Source organism: Artibeus jamaicensis, unplaced genomic scaffold, assembly GCF_021234435.1.
Source record: "Artibeus jamaicensis isolate MK-2021 breed Jamaican fruit bat unplaced genomic scaffold, CSHL_Jam_final contig_3214, whole genome shotgun sequence".
NCBI lineage: Eukaryota > Metazoa > Chordata > Mammalia > Chiroptera > Phyllostomidae > Artibeus > Artibeus jamaicensis.
In genome coordinates this window covers 136,943-152,509 of record NW_026521760.1, presented here as the reverse complement: position 1 = coordinate 152,509, position 15,567 = coordinate 136,943, and the positions used below count along the sequence as shown (strand labels likewise).

The 15,567-nt window shown below is 38.1% G+C and overlaps 1 long non-coding RNA gene across 1 annotated transcript in view; it reads left to right on the top strand.

Annotated features, from left to right (window-relative positions):
* The window catches only part of LOC128627137 (uncharacterized), a 176,592-nt gene extending 169,145 nt beyond the window's left edge, over window positions 1-7,447 (top strand). The window contains exon 5 of the long non-coding RNA XR_008391248.1: window positions 6,165-7,447. This is a non-coding gene — a long non-coding RNA (uncharacterized LOC128627137). The remainder of the gene's footprint in view (window positions 1-6,164) is intronic.
* The last annotated feature ends 8,120 nt before the right edge of the window (window positions 7,448-15,567 follow it).

The window sequence follows — 15,567 nt, the reverse complement described above, 5'->3', positions numbered from 1 at the left end:
ACTTCACTAAATTTGGAATTTATGATAATGAGGGCCTGGGTTAAGGTTTTCTTTTGCATTGTCTCTGAAGGAAAGCTTTGCTGAGCTAATAAATAGTATAAATACAATTGCAGGAGGATGGCACTATTACTTTAGAAAGCAGTCTTTTTAAGCACTCTAGAGAAAGGCCTTGCAGGAGAAGAAGTAATGAGGTAGTGTGGCAGAATGGCATAGTGCAAAGACTGTGCCCCTTACTAACTATGTGACCTTGGACAAATTACTCAGTCTCTCTGAGTATCTTTCCCTCATCTGCAAAATGAAGATAGTTATCTAATTTGTGGGGTTGCTGTGAGGGTTAGATTTAATGTATAGAAAGTGCCTGGTGTGCAGTATGTACTTCATAAATGGCAGATCATTATTTCCTACCTAAAATAATTGGTGAGCTAATGTCAAATACTCCTCATATTTTCACTAAAGCAGGGCTCCTTGGTACTACAGAGTTTTGTTAACCTAATCGAAAGTACTGCTTTATTATTATTATTGATTGAAGGAAGACCCCAGCAGTTTGATGTGGAGGTAAAGCACCTGCTTGTACTTTGGAGTCAGACTAACATAGGTTTGAAAGTAGTTCTATCACTCATTAGCCATGTGGCCTTAAGCAAGTTACTTAATATCACTCAGGTTTTATTTTCCAATTTGTGAAGATGGCATGATAATGCCTCCTGGACTTTTATGAGGATTTGCTGAGATAATGCATATAAAGTGTTCAGCCCAGTGATTTTCATGTAGTATATTCTCAAATGCCACATGTTGCTATTATCATGATCTTTTTGATAATTGTCCGTAAGATTTTTCATTAATTCAGGCTTGTTGTCTTTAGTTCACCTAATTAATGAATTTTACTCTAGATATAATTTCCATCCTGATGAGAATATTAAGTATGTAAGTAAAAAGTTATAAAGAAGCAAAATGGCTATATAGTTAGGTAGAGTAAAAAAGGAAAAAGTAATGTGTTAAAAGTGGAAGCACAAGGCATTGAGTTAGACTTGAATTATTGAATAGTCAGTTTTGGGCATTCTCTTCCATCCTTCATGAAAGGTCTTTGTATTAGCCAGGAAGAACTAGAACTATACGTATGCAAAGTATAAAGTGTAGACTGGTGCCTAGATCATATTATTCATTGGAGAGAGAAATAATAAGTCCATGTTCAACTTTATTTTCATCTTGTTGCTTTCCCCTATGTTTCATAAGCTGTATGGGTAAGCACTGTGATGTCCTGCATAGAGACTATGATATATCCTCCCCTTAATGACAGGCTCACACAGTTTGTCAGAATCCATCACCTCAATAGATCAGACTGTATTACTTTGATGACTGGTAAATTGGTGCCACTTGTGGCAAAATGAAAGCAGTCAGGTGTGTGTGTGTTTATTAAGTACCCTTCAATAGGAGAAATGTGTTTTACTGAAAACTGTCATCCACGGTATTTTTGTAGAAGCAAGAGTACTCATCTTCCTTTGAGAAGACATAAAATTATTTTTATGAGATTTTGAACTATTACAATACAAATTCACAGCCATTAACATGTTGTAAAAAATCAGGTGTTTTTTTGTCTTTGTTTTTGCATTGTGTGAATGCACAATGGAACCTCAAGATAAAAACTAGAGTGCTTAGAACTAACACTACTGGAGCATCTGCCTTTAACTGTCCAGAGCTGCGCAATTTAAGCAGATAATTTTAAGAAGTCAGTTCTTTAAATTGACAACCAATAGTTTATAATATAAGAATTTTTATATAAATAAATACAAAAGTCAGAAAAAGCCTTTTGCTAGACAATATTTTCTAAGATTTGGGTCAGAAAATATTACCACTCCAGTGCACACCATGTTAATTAGTTGTGTTACTTCAGGTTTTTTTGGAAGCACCTAATGTTTAGTTAAAGTATGGTATTATTTGCCTAAATTTGCATATCAACCCGAACAGCAATAATAACTAATTTTTATAGAATGCTTGCTATATGCAGATTCTGTGCTAAAGCTGGGGATATAATGGGAAGCAAAAAAATTAAAAAAACAGTCTTATGTTGCTAACAACAACTTGAAGTAGGTATAAACAGAGAAACAAATTCAAACAGTTTAAATAATTTTTCCAAGTTTGGGTAGCTAGTAAGAGCTAGAAATTATAGTGCTCTATTAGTTACAGCAGCCTAACCTAAATCTATGTTTGGGAATCTAACATACAGTGGTTTAAACACACTGGAGGTAGTACCCTAATGAAGTGGAGCTGTCTTATCAGTTCTGGACTGTGTATGCTTAAACTGTTGGGTAAAGGAGGAAGAAACTTCCATCTCACAACTCTCTGCTGTCCCCAGGGATTGGCTTAATTCACTTGTCTGAAGATACACATTCTCTTTAAAGGATTTCCCTAAATGTTGGACTCCTAACTTCTACTCACATCCTGCTAGTCATACCAGCTGCCAGGAAGGCCTGAAAATATAGTGGCCTTTTTAGTGGGATCTTTGTGGCCATGTGCCTCTCAAAATTTGGGGGTTCTATTAATAAAAGAAAAGGGGAGAGGTGACAATTGGCAGTCTCTGAATCACATGCTAATTAAGAGCATTGTTTCAAAGTGAAGTTTCAGCCACAGACTTGGAAAAGTGACAAATGATCTTATGACTTTGGGTTATGCCTACATTCATTATTTATTTTTTTTCAAGTAGTACATCAAGGTTATGTACATAGGTATATAGTGTGTATATGGTATATTTAAATATTCAAAATATGTGAGATATAATTATTACATGATTCTACAGTGGATTCTGATCATAACCAAGTGCTAATTCAAAATGTCACCATGGAAGAAGCCTACTGGCTTTAATATTTGGCAGGAAGACTTGCAGAAATGCCCAGGATTTGTCTTATTACATCCTTATTCTGCAAAGATCTATGTTGTAAGAGATGTATTCTTAGAAAAATGGCATTGTAGGAATAAAACTACTCTAAAGTTTCAGCGAGGCATATATTCAATACATAAATCATAAACAACTTTCACCCAGAGCTTCAAAGTTTCCTAAAATTTTTGGTCTATTCTAATAATATTTAGACATTTACTGTAGAAAAACCAATTCACAAGTATTTATTGAGAATATACTTAGATAGTAGTTATGTTGAGATGAACCCACAGATTGTTACCCAGGTATCTCCTTGAGCTACAGGTACTTGAAAGAGATAAGCACCAGATAGACCTCAAGTACAAACACATATAATCTTATTTATTACCTGGGGTTCCCCTCCCCTGCCTGTGAACCTGATGAGCTCATTTATCCATGTAGAGCTTCTTGGATATACTGTGTCTTAGAAAGATAGGCCTCCTTGGTCCCCTTTTCTGGGGTCCAGCTCTTTAGATCCTATTTAGCTAGATGAGGTAGGAGAAGAGCCAAAAAGAAAGATAAAGATTTAAGTTAGAGCTAGTCTAATTAGTTTGCCCTAGACTTTATCTAGGGGGCTTGTATTGGGGAGCATCTCCCAAGTAGGAGGCAGTTCCAGACCTGTTTTGCCTCACTGGCTTCAGATAAGTATAGAGAAGCAATCCAAAGAGTGAACCCCCAGAGACAAACTTCAAACAGACCACAGCCTACAGAATCTAAAACTTTAACCTTTTCTCTTGTTACACCAAAAGTTTTATCCTTTTCTAAAGGTTTAGTTAAATCCCATAAGTTGATTTAGCCACTTCCGTGGGGCTAGGGCTGGAGAGTGAAGTAAGGGTAGAGAGAAGGTGGAAGTGGAACTTTGCTGTCCCAGTAGAAGTCAGTATCAAGTACTTTGGAGGCACCATAGCATGCACGGGACATGACTCTTCTCCCAGTTCTCATAGAACAAGCAGTCTGCCTGCAGAGCTAATGTATATGAAAACAATTAGTGAAAACCAAGTACTTAAACTGTAGGATATTGATTATTCCAGAGGAATCTCAATAAGGTATAAGTCAGTGTGGATTTGTTTCTTGGAGAATATTACTTAGATCATGTCACAAATAAGTTGATTAAAAAGTCAGAGCTAATCAAGGTAGAATAAAGAGAATGAACAAAGATACAGAATGAGCCAAGAGGGTAGTATATCTTTGTATCGGAAGCAGAGACTTCATGTTGGAGATTAGGAAATGAAATGGAATGCCTCAAAAATCAGGCAGGGGTCAGACTATAGGTAATCATGTAGGATATTTTAAAAAACGAAGTTAATGTTAATCTCTCTATTTTTTAATGGAATGAATAAATATATATTAATAAATGACTGATGAATGAATAAGTAAGAGATAGATATTGTAAACACATTGTAGCATTAGAATTTGTCTGATTTGGGAAGAGGTTCCTATGTAGGATCTCAGCAATATAAGTTACCAGGGAACAGGAGGCAGTCAAGACTAGGTGTGTGAGGGACTGAGAGCCTGGTGGCACTAGGGTTAGCCAGCAATTCAGTCCTCAGGGACCAAGAGGAAGTGGTGATATTGAGACTAGTTCAGGGAAAGCACTGGATCCGAGGAGAGGCAATTCAGCAGGAGGTTTGCGATACTAGAATGTAGATAGCAGGAGAGATTCAGAGTCAGGAATGGTGGTGTCATGGCAGTGGACAATCTGATCACAGCTGGTCCCAGGCAGCAGCTGGAGTCCTGAATGGAATCTGGGGTGGGGCTGATCAGGCCTCCAGTCAAGTAGATTTAGGTTTGGGGCAAGGCACAGGGCATTGTAGGAAATGGGAAATCTAGTCAGGGCAGAAGCCAGTTCTGAAGATTGGGCCAGTGTATTTGGAGTTAGTAGGGAAATAGAGGGAGAAATGATAGTGAAGAAGTGTGGAGCAAATGCAGTGTATTTGTAGCCAAAAGAGAAATTCCAGTCATGCTATCTGGTGGGCTGAGGTTGCTCCTCTTTTGCCTTACTGATGGAGGGTGGGCTGAAGGTCACTGCTACTTTGAACCTCTTAACTGGAGACTTCAGGGGCCCCCACTTAGAGGGATCCTGAAACGAATAGCAGAAGTGGAGTCCTGGTGGAAGCAGCATCACTTCGAAGGAGTTGAGAATACAGCGGAGGAGGCCTAGCCAGAGCTAGGAGGCTGTCTCATTCCTGGATGAGTACAGGGTCTAACAAAGGGGGGAGGATTTAGTAGAAACTCAGAAGAGAAGGGGACTGGGAAAAACATTTTCAAATTAAGAAGTAATAGGCTTTAGTGACAAGTTTGATATAATGGGTAGAGAAGGAAAAACCTAAAGTGATTCCACCTGGATTTTAAATGTTCTTGTAGTATGACATTTTGCTCATGAATTAAAGGGCATTGAAACACATATACAATTGCTTTTGGCCTATTTTAAAAACCCAAATAAATAAAGTATATTCATAAGTAAATTCAGTGTGTGAGGGCTAAACTCACTTGTGTATTTGTTGCCTGTATATCTCACTGCACTGGGTCTGCAATGGAACATTTCAGAAAGACAGTAGCCTGTGAGCATGTAAATGAATAGAAAGGTTTCTTGGAAAGATGTCTGTCTTTCCGGGTATCAGATAGTGTTACTAATATACATGGGCATAGATATGACTGAAAAGCCTAAGGTGGGACCTCCCTGACCCCATGAGGGTGGGGAATTGCTATTGCAGTTGATGTTTGAAGTGTGTGTACATGCCTCTTCTACCCATCTGATCGGCTCAGAGCCTTTGCTGAAGAAAGTGTGCTCCTGCCTGTCCAGATTGCTTCCCAACAGGCTTCTCTATCTGCAGCCGTTGCCCAGCCAGCCACTGTGATGGTAGATAATGGGGCACAGGCAGGGACTTCATTCACGAAGGGGTAGAGCCTGGGATCTCAGGGTGGGTTTTATTCCTGTTTATCAAAGGAAGGAAAGAAAATACAGAATCCTTACTTTGGTAGGGAAAACTTGTTTTTCAAAATGCACAAATATGTGGTGTTTCTGATTCTGTTACCCTGGAATCTGTGCCTGCAGGTAGCATGGATTTCAAAGTCACTAATTTAAGATATGGTTAGAAAACTTTAAACAGCATTATCACCACAAAAGAGTCTATATTCTTACTGTATTTTTAAACTATTGAGCTAAATAATTTTAGTAATCAGCAAAAGCTCAATCATTGTACTGAGAAGTTGTTCTTAGGCTTGGGTTAATAATTTGTTTCAATTTTGTTTGCAGATGTACTGTCTGTAGGACAGGGGTAGGCTGAATACCTGCTTCAATGAGTACCTGCTTCAAGTCACCATACACATTTTCTTATTGGAAAAACAACTATTGGAGAACCATCTTGCTCCCTTCAGCAAAACTGGAAACAAATCAAGACGCTAAGATTGCCACAGTTGCCAGAAGTTAATGGTGCGGGTGTTATGCAAGCAAGCTTCAGCAAATGAAGTTACAAGACAGTGTGCCTCACCAGCCAGAAATCAGGAAAGATTAAACCTATCCATTTCATCCAGCTGCTCCTTAAATCAGTGCAACCCTTCCAGATTAATTTGTATTGAAACATGCATTGACTCTTCAACTTAATTGAGTACTTACTATGTGTGAATCACTGTACAAAATAGAGGAAGGAAAATGAGGGAGACAAATAAGATGTGGTCCCTGCCTCCAGTGTATTAAAAATTAGTTTCAATGCATATTTTTTATCTTCTTCTGTTAATTGTGTCTCCAAGACAGGAAACAAATAGAAAGGTATATTCTATAAGTATTTTAAATTCCCTTAATAAATCACAAAATAAAACAAAAACTCTTAATGTGAACAATTCAGGACATCTTCATTCCATTTATTTATGGAATTCTGATAGGTAGGATCCTTTTTGTTGATTTGCCAAATATTTGGTAGACTTTAGAGATAGTAACACATTATAGTTGGAGTCAATTTGAATTTAATTTTAACCCCCATTAGCTATAGATTGTCTGTTGGAAAACTGTATTGCGTCTGTGCATTTCTTGGAAAGGGGGAGGTGAATTACATCTGTTGTCTTGATAGGCCTCTCTGCTTTCTATGCTTTAGGGGTCTGCTGCTTTGAGTGAATTATTAGCGTGGAGAAGAGGAAGGTTTAGATCAAACTTGGGAATCCTTACTCATGGATCCAAGATAGGGCAGGGAAGGAGCCAAACAGACTTGGAAAATGTCTCTATGAAAATTTGGCTATTTCAGTATTCATGGTGTTATCTTTTATGTTCTATAAGTTGAGTAACTATACAGTTTTTCTAAAAAATGATTTCTGATCTGGGAGTAGGTCATGATTTTTCCGGTGTCAAGGCACTAATATAGTTGTGGACACTAGACATTTTATGCAGTGTCTGTGACACATTTCAGTATGTATCAGGCAACAATTGACACGTCCTTGTGTTGAGCAGTGTCCATCTGAATTGAAAATGTGCCAGCTTTTTAACATTAACAACAGACTTCTTAATTAAGCTGCCAATACATACTGCCAATAGTACTGCATCTCTTCTGAGAAATGAATTGTGTAAATGCTGTTTCTCTCTTATTGAATAAATAATGTTGCTCCATATAAAATGGATTTAAAGTGTTCTTTCAGTGGGATATTGAATTCCTCCCTAAAGAATTTGATGAGAATTCTCATATCATCCCTTTTTATTTAATTTCTAAAAAGTTTTATTTTGCTTTTCAGTAAGGAATTACTCTAATTTGACCAATAACTTTAGTAATATGATTCATCTTTAGTAAGACAAATTGTCCAGCCCCCAAACTCCTGATGGTGATATTGTATGTTTGTCATGTCACTTTCAGTTTGCATGAAGTAGCTTTCAGGACATCTGAGTTATGAGTCTGTATTGAACTAAGATGTAGATATTTATTTTCTGTTCTGGGAGATTTCTTTTGGAGGGACCATCTCTATAGTCCTGGTGCCTAGCACAATGCCTGGTGCATAGTAGGTATGTGTTCAGTAAATACTTGGTGATCAAGGTGTGCAAAATAGCTTTTTTCATCTACGATTCTTAAGGCTCTTAAAAGAAGGGCCTTGCTAATAGAGTAGCATCTTATTGGTTTGTAGTTTGCAATCAGTCTACTTAGAGTGAGTTCATATCAACTGGAGTCTTCATATATAGTCTTGTCCTCTACACTGGGGATCTTAACTGATGTTTTGGACTCACCAGTTCAGCCCTGTGATTTGTACCAGCATCCACTCTGTTTCCCTGGGCCCTGGTCCCACTCTACACAGGGGCAGGGCCTTTGGAGGGGCTGTCCCACTTCTCTTCTGGCTTGCTGATCAATGGAAGAGCAATCACTCTATTCACTGAGTGCTCATGATTGTCCAGACACTGAGCTAAGTGCTTCACACACACCCTTTCATTAATTATCTCACTTAAACCTCACAACAACTGCTCAAAGTAAGTATTATCCACTACAATGATATGTATCTTGCTTAAATCATGGGGGTCTAAATCCAGATCCCTTCGATCCCAAAGCCTGAACTACTAACCCCTACATTCTGCCACATCCCAGGAGGAATTTTCATGGCCTGGTGGTGGTTGGGGGGTGGGTGCAGATCCAGTCTGGATGTAGTCCAGGTTCATTGCATTTAGTATTCCCAAACAGCAAACTGTCTAACAGAAAAAAGCCAGCAAATCACAATTGTTTTAAAAATGGGGGAAGGCAGAGCAACTGAGATAAAGCAAAGTTGGGAACAAACCAGTTTGAGTCAAACCTTTAGCCTTTACCTCATAAGGTTTCAGGGTTGTTTTTTTTTTTAACTTTCTGTTTTTCACATGGCCTGACACCATGTGATAAATCAAAGCCTAACGTAATTGACCCAGAATTGATCCCCGAATGTCTTTTGGGGAACATGCTTTAACTCTGGTTGTTGATTCTGAGGAATAATTGCCACCCTAGAAAGGTAATTACATATGCCATTGTTTATACACATAATAGGCTCAGAATGCATGTTCTGCACAGAGGGGGAGAGAATCCTGCTCGCACATTAGGGGTGTGTGCTCTGTATTGTGTCAGAATGCCACAAATAGCATCTGAACTGCTCCCGATTACTGCTGAGGTCCTGTTGTGCATGTGTGCATGCACGTGTGTGTAAGGGAGAGGCTGGAAGCAAGGAAGGGGAGGGGCCATGGAACACTGTGTGTTGAACTGAAATGGCAGTGATTTGCTTTTCCTTAATTTTTTAGTTTACCAAAGCATCTTCTGGATTTGATTAATTTAGCTTGGTCTGGTTAAAAGACTGTTTTCTTCCTGCTTGGCATATGCTTATTAATGAGTTCTCATATTTCTTTCCATCAAGGTCTGTTTACTTTGTGGAAACTTAAAGTGAGAATCGCTCTCCACAACATCCTCCTAAATGCCCTGGCTTTGACCACCCCTTTAAGTAAACCAAACAGCTAAAATGGTAGCTAGTGCCCTTCCTCCCTCTCACTGTACTTTCTGGTAAAACATAAATGGGATTTAGACCACAAATGACCAATTAAAGCACTTCATGCCTCTTTCCTTCAGCCACAAGGCAGTAGTTATCCTAAGTAAATACAACAAATGGGCTATTTTGTGGTAGTCTAACCCTAGCAACATTTTTTTAAATCCACTCCTTACGAAAACAAAATGTCATGACTTTTTGTAGTGCTGTACAATGAAAGAAATACATATGTATTCCAATATAGAACCAAGCATTGTTTGGGGCCAAAGCAATTCATCCTGGGCTATTCTCTGGTGCAGTGTCCAGCAAATTGCATGACCTGCTTGTTAGGCTTGACAACAGTGTTTTACCTAACAAAGGCCTCTGCAGCGCCAAGCAGCAGTGGAATGTCAGAATGAGCACATTTCACACACAGATGTGCAGCCATAATAGCCTATAAGAAGATGCATGTGGCAGTGAGCAAGGGGTGGGGGCTGGGTGCTTAGATCCATGTGGCTTGTGAGTGCGTAGGTTGAGGGCCAGTGGGAGGGGGAGGCCAATAGTTAGCAGTAGGGACATGGCCCCACTGACCATATTTAATCAGCCCTCTGTAAACAATTCAACATTTTCATTGTTCTCTAAAAACTAATAAAGAGAAACAAGCACTTTTCATTCATCTTGAAGTAATTTTCTGTCAGGTTGGAGCCCCTTGTGGCCTCCAGCTCGTGCAATGCTAGCCGTGTGATACAACAACTATTGCAATTTATTTTACAAACTCTGGTCATTCACATGTCAGTTAGTGTTCACCAAGCCGGCATCTGAAATTGTGCAGTTAACGAGTTTTACAACATTTCTATCAAGAGAAACTGTTTAGCATAACTGACTCTTAAGGAGTTATTATACCTCTAAAAATCCATTTTAAGGGGCATTATTTAAATAAAATAGAAAAACGGTTCACTGCCTTTTAAAGGGGCTACAAAAAAAGTCCATCAGCTCCAGCGCAGTAATCCTCAGCTTAAAGCACTCTTGAGAGTACTTCTGGGAATTGTCAGCATAATGAAATGTTTTGTGAAATGTCCAGATAGATTCCTCTACTCAACAATTTTACTGCACCATATTTATTTTCCTTCCAGTTTTTAAAGAAGTGAATTACTTTTTGAGAGGATGACTATATGTTGTAGAGATTAACTGAGCACATTATTACCCAGGTTGTAGCAGAAGTGATGGTTCTGTTTGCAGTGCCATCTCTGCATCTGCAGACGGGGCAGAGGAGAGAAAGGCAGTTCTTCCCGCTTCGTGCTGTAGCTCTGAAAGGGTTAAATCACAATGAGGCTTATGGAGTTTCACATTTTCCTCAGACTTTTAAACAACTTTGTACACAATGACACTTGTAAATACTTTCTTTAAACTTACAAAATGGACTTTGTTTTCTTACCCCAAATAAATAAATGTGGGGAAACCAATACATATGTATATTGGCACATGCATAATGATGCATATTGTTTGACTCTGGCCCATTTCAATAGGAGATGCTATTGAACATTTTACTTAAAGAAGAATAGATTCCTCACATTAACGGAGATGGCCAATGACCTCAAACCAATTAATGGCTAGAATCCATAATGGAGCACTATGTAGCATAGCAGCAAGTTCATTTAGCAAATTATATTACTTAACTGAAGTAGAAGCCACCACTTGTAATGTAAATGGATTAATGGTTCTTTCTACTCTGAGAAAGACCAAGAGAAAAATTATGTTCTGCTATAACAAGACATTCCATATCCTTAGGAGGTATATCTATAACATGGCACATTTTCATTTTGCCACAAATGGTCCCCTAATTTCTTACACTGATATTTGTGCACACGACTGTAATTTTCTGAGGGAGACAGGCAGGTGTTCTTGTGCCTGTTAGCTGTATCTGCCCATAAGAAGCACAGTAACATCCATGAACCAAATACAATTTGACATAATTCATGCCTTTATTACCTCCTACAGAATGATATTATTTCTTGCTGGCACATTAATGTTTCCAGCATGATACTGTCATTCCTGGAAATTTTACCTTCTGAAGTTCAAATATTGAGGAATGAGTTTTAATACCCTCTAACTGTGTTAGATTTGGGGAAAATGCAACTTATTCCAAGGTCAGCTTTTTTACTCTCTTCTGATATTTGGTTGCACTGCAGAAAATGTTCCAACAATGGCAAAGATCATATCCGAAAAGTCTCACCTCTTTCTGACCAAGGAGATTGGTCGAGTATATTTTGATTTATGCAAATAATATTTCATCAACTTACCATGTCACACTTCACTGCTATTTGTTCCTGTAGTGATGTAAACCAAGCTGTTGATGAAAAATGTTTAAAATGATTATCACTTAACTCCATTTGATGTAGTTCTTAGATCTGTCCTAATATTCCAGCATTCATAAATTGTTAGGGCAGATGTGATGCATGTTTCCTACTATTACTGTAACAAATTACCACAAATTTAGTGGCTTAAAATAACACAAATTTATTATCTTGCAGTTCTGCAGGTAAGAGGTCTCACTGGGCTAAAATCACTTTCTAGGAGCGAATCCTTTACATTGCCTTTCCTAGCTTCTAGGGACTGCCTGCTTTCCTTGGCTCATGGCCTCTGCCTTCATCTGCAAGACTAGCAATGGTGAGATGCATACTTCTCACATAACCCTGTCTTACCCTTTTCAATTGGCACATCTCTCTCTCTCTGCAGCCAAGGGAAGTTCTCCACCTAGGAGAACTCAAGTGATTAGACGGGGCCCACCCAGATAACCCAAGATAATTTCCCCATCTCAAGGTCCATATCCTTTATCACTTCTGCAGAGTCTCTTTATCATGAAAGATATATTCGCAAGATTTGGAGAACAAAACTTAGACATCTTAGGGATGGGCATGAGTCTGCCTACCACATGGAATCTCTGAGAGTTCTTTCTGATATTTGAAGGATTAATAGCAGTCCTGAGCCCACTAGTCTCCAAACTTTAAAAATTATGCATGAAAGTAGTTTAAACATTTTGAGTATGCATCCCTATACATGCACATTTTCTTCTAAACTATACTACTATTATATAATATTGTATACATTATTAATAAAGCTTTATTTCTTCTTATATATAAATAAATACAAACAGATCTTCTGATGGTTTCTTTGCACACCAGTGCGTCATCCTGTGTGCCCCTGGCACTGTGTGCACTTTACTTTGGAGAAGAAAGAAAAAGAATGAAGTTTGGATTAACTTGTACAAATGTGGCTCTCTATTCTTTCAGATATACAAGGCTTCAAGGTAAGGAAGGGGCTACAGAGACATTTTGGCAGTCTGATAATTTTTAGAAGTGAGGCAGAAAATTATTTATTTGCTTTGCTTACACTATTTTAGCATTTCTAGTTGTAATGTGCGATAGTATAGAATGTAACATGCCCAAAAATTTCCTGAACTTTGAGAGTTGCAAATTATAGAATTTAAGACAAATGTCATTTTATATAAAGATTAGAGATTGTTTACTGAAAACTCCAGTAAAAGGCCATGCCTTGTCAGAACAGCTACTTATATTAGTACACTTTAAAATCCTATGAAGCCAGTCACTCAGCAACTGCTTCAAACACTAGTAGCAAGGTCCCTGTGAAACTGAGTGAAAAAAAAGGTGATTCTTATAAGTTCATTTTAAATCATATTTTTGACTTTAAAAAACATCTATATTATATCAGCCACACTTGATTTTCATGCCATGTAGGCTACTGCAGTGTAAGAAAACCAGAAACTATAACGCAAGCCCACCCTGTAAGTCTCTTTGTCTTAAAGTTTGGGATGTTTTCAGGGCAGTCACCCTAAAAAATGGGGTCTTGCTGAGACATGCTGACACACCTCTGAAATCAAAAAGAGCTTCTGCTGGTGAATAGAAGTAGGTTGACACAAAAATGTACATCAATTAGGAAACAAGTCAATGAGTGTTTGCCAGCTGTCATAAGTGTCTTGGAGGCAGTCTGGGCAGTATATTTTTATTTGATTTGCCCCTCCATTCTCTTCCTGAAAGGTGGACAGGTAGTCTTCTTAAATCCTTCACTGATAGTTTCCAGCAAGGATCTCAAAATGTAACTGATGACTTGTCAATGATTACTGTACAAAGAAGTTAAACATTGCAGCTAAATTTCCCCACTGAAACCCAATCCAGGGATTAGCAACAATAGGGAATCTGTTTTATTTGCATTTAATTTGTACCTTCACACTATTATCTCCCATGTTTTAGTCTCGGGAAATGTGGTCTCAGGCTATTATAACCACATTTCATGCTGCTGTTGCACTGTTATTTGATCTCTATGGTTGGAAATGACTTACTGAAAAAATAAAGCTAGCATACTTTATTTTAATTATACCAGTGTAGTGTCTAAATAAAAAATGTACTTTATATTTAATGTGGAGCACAGATTAACAGTTTTATGGGACATAAAATCTATCTATATCATTTTCTATTTACACATCAGTTATATATCTTTCTCTCAGCAAAACAAATGCCTATGGTGTGAAAACGAGGAAGGAGAGCATCGAAGTTACAATCACATGGGCAGTAAATAACATCTTAATTGGTCTGGAATGCTGGAGTTTGATTTTTTTCTCTGCCTGGCTTTTATTTATTGATCTCTATAGCTTATTTATCTTTCCAGTGATTTGTACAAGTCTATCTCCTTTCCTCAATAAGCCAATGTACGGTGGTTTTATATTGCAAATCCCATCTGGGGAAATGGTCTAGTGAGAGAAGTGCAGTTGCTCCTGGAAAAGCCATAATTTAAAAGCTTTTGTAGAGGTAAGGGCAACTTCTGAGTTTTTACACTTTGTCTTCTGGAGGGAAGAAGGAAAGCAGAAGTGCGGCTGTTAGAAAGTTGCCACCAAGTGTATGTTCCAAAAATTCTTTACTCTCCACTTGTTTGGCAGCAATAAGAAAACAAAGAAGGATTTAGTGTATACTGGGAAATGTCTTTTAAATGTTCCTCTACATGATTTAGCTCCCAGTGAGGGTAGCAGACAGGAATAGATCGTGCATGTCTAATACATTATATGTAAACCCTGGAGTTTCTTCTGTACGCATTTCTACAGCTCCATTCATTCCTAATATCTTTTTAAAATAGCACTTTAGGATAAAGTACACTTCAAATGACACATTATGCTCCATAGTGCAGTTGAGAACTGGCAAATGTAACCACTCTCAGGAAAGCTGATTGGCAAAAAATACCCAACACTTTTTCCAGTATATGAATATGCACAGCTGAAGTCAACCCTGGAAAATTAGTGACTTTTTTTCTTTTTAAATCAATGATCCCCTTGTTTGTCAAACCAGCAGTTCCAGTGTTTGCCATGATTCTGTTGGGTTGTCTTGATCTCACAGAATATTAGAAGAGTGTTCTGAAAGATTTCCTCTGTTGATAGCTAAGGGAAAAACAAGTTTACAGATGGCAGTGCTGTACTTATGCTGTGAAAGTGGTGCTTTGCCGTGATTCTATGAATATATTCCAAAGAAGAGACTCTGGTATCCCATCATCACCCTAACTAACCTTAACTGCCTTAAAATGAGCTAATGAAAACTGGGGACAGGTCTTTTACAGAATGCATTTGCATTTGACATAATTAGTGGTAGGCAGATCTAGCTACATCCAGGGGGAATCTCGAGGCAACTGCTTGGTCGACTATTAGTGCTTAATTTCAGAATGTCAAACTCTGCACATCTTAATTTCTAGAGAATAAGCTCAATTGAACTTGCTCCCCAGTTATGCAAAAACTGCTCAGATAAAACCAAGTGGACACCAATGTAATGAATGTGGTTATTAAATTGTTTCAATTGAAAGAACCCTATTCTTACACCATCATAATGGGAACAATTTATCCCCACTGATCGGCCCGTCTCTCTCTTTCTCTCTCTCACTCTCTCTTTTTCTGAGCTCTCTTTGATCTTGAAGCATATTGCAGTGGTGTGTCCTATTGAAAAGCGAAACTGGGGCAATTTTAATGCTTTTGTACCTTACCAGTGCTCTATTTTTTCGCTGTTTAAAAATAGCTGTTAATTATAAGTGCAGTTTAAATGTCTCAAGTGACCCAGAAATACAGGTTGGAATGAGACAGATTGTGTGTCTCATATAAAACAGATGTACTTTCAACAGAGCATTCTGAATTCAGCCTTCCCTCTGTATCCTCCTCTTGG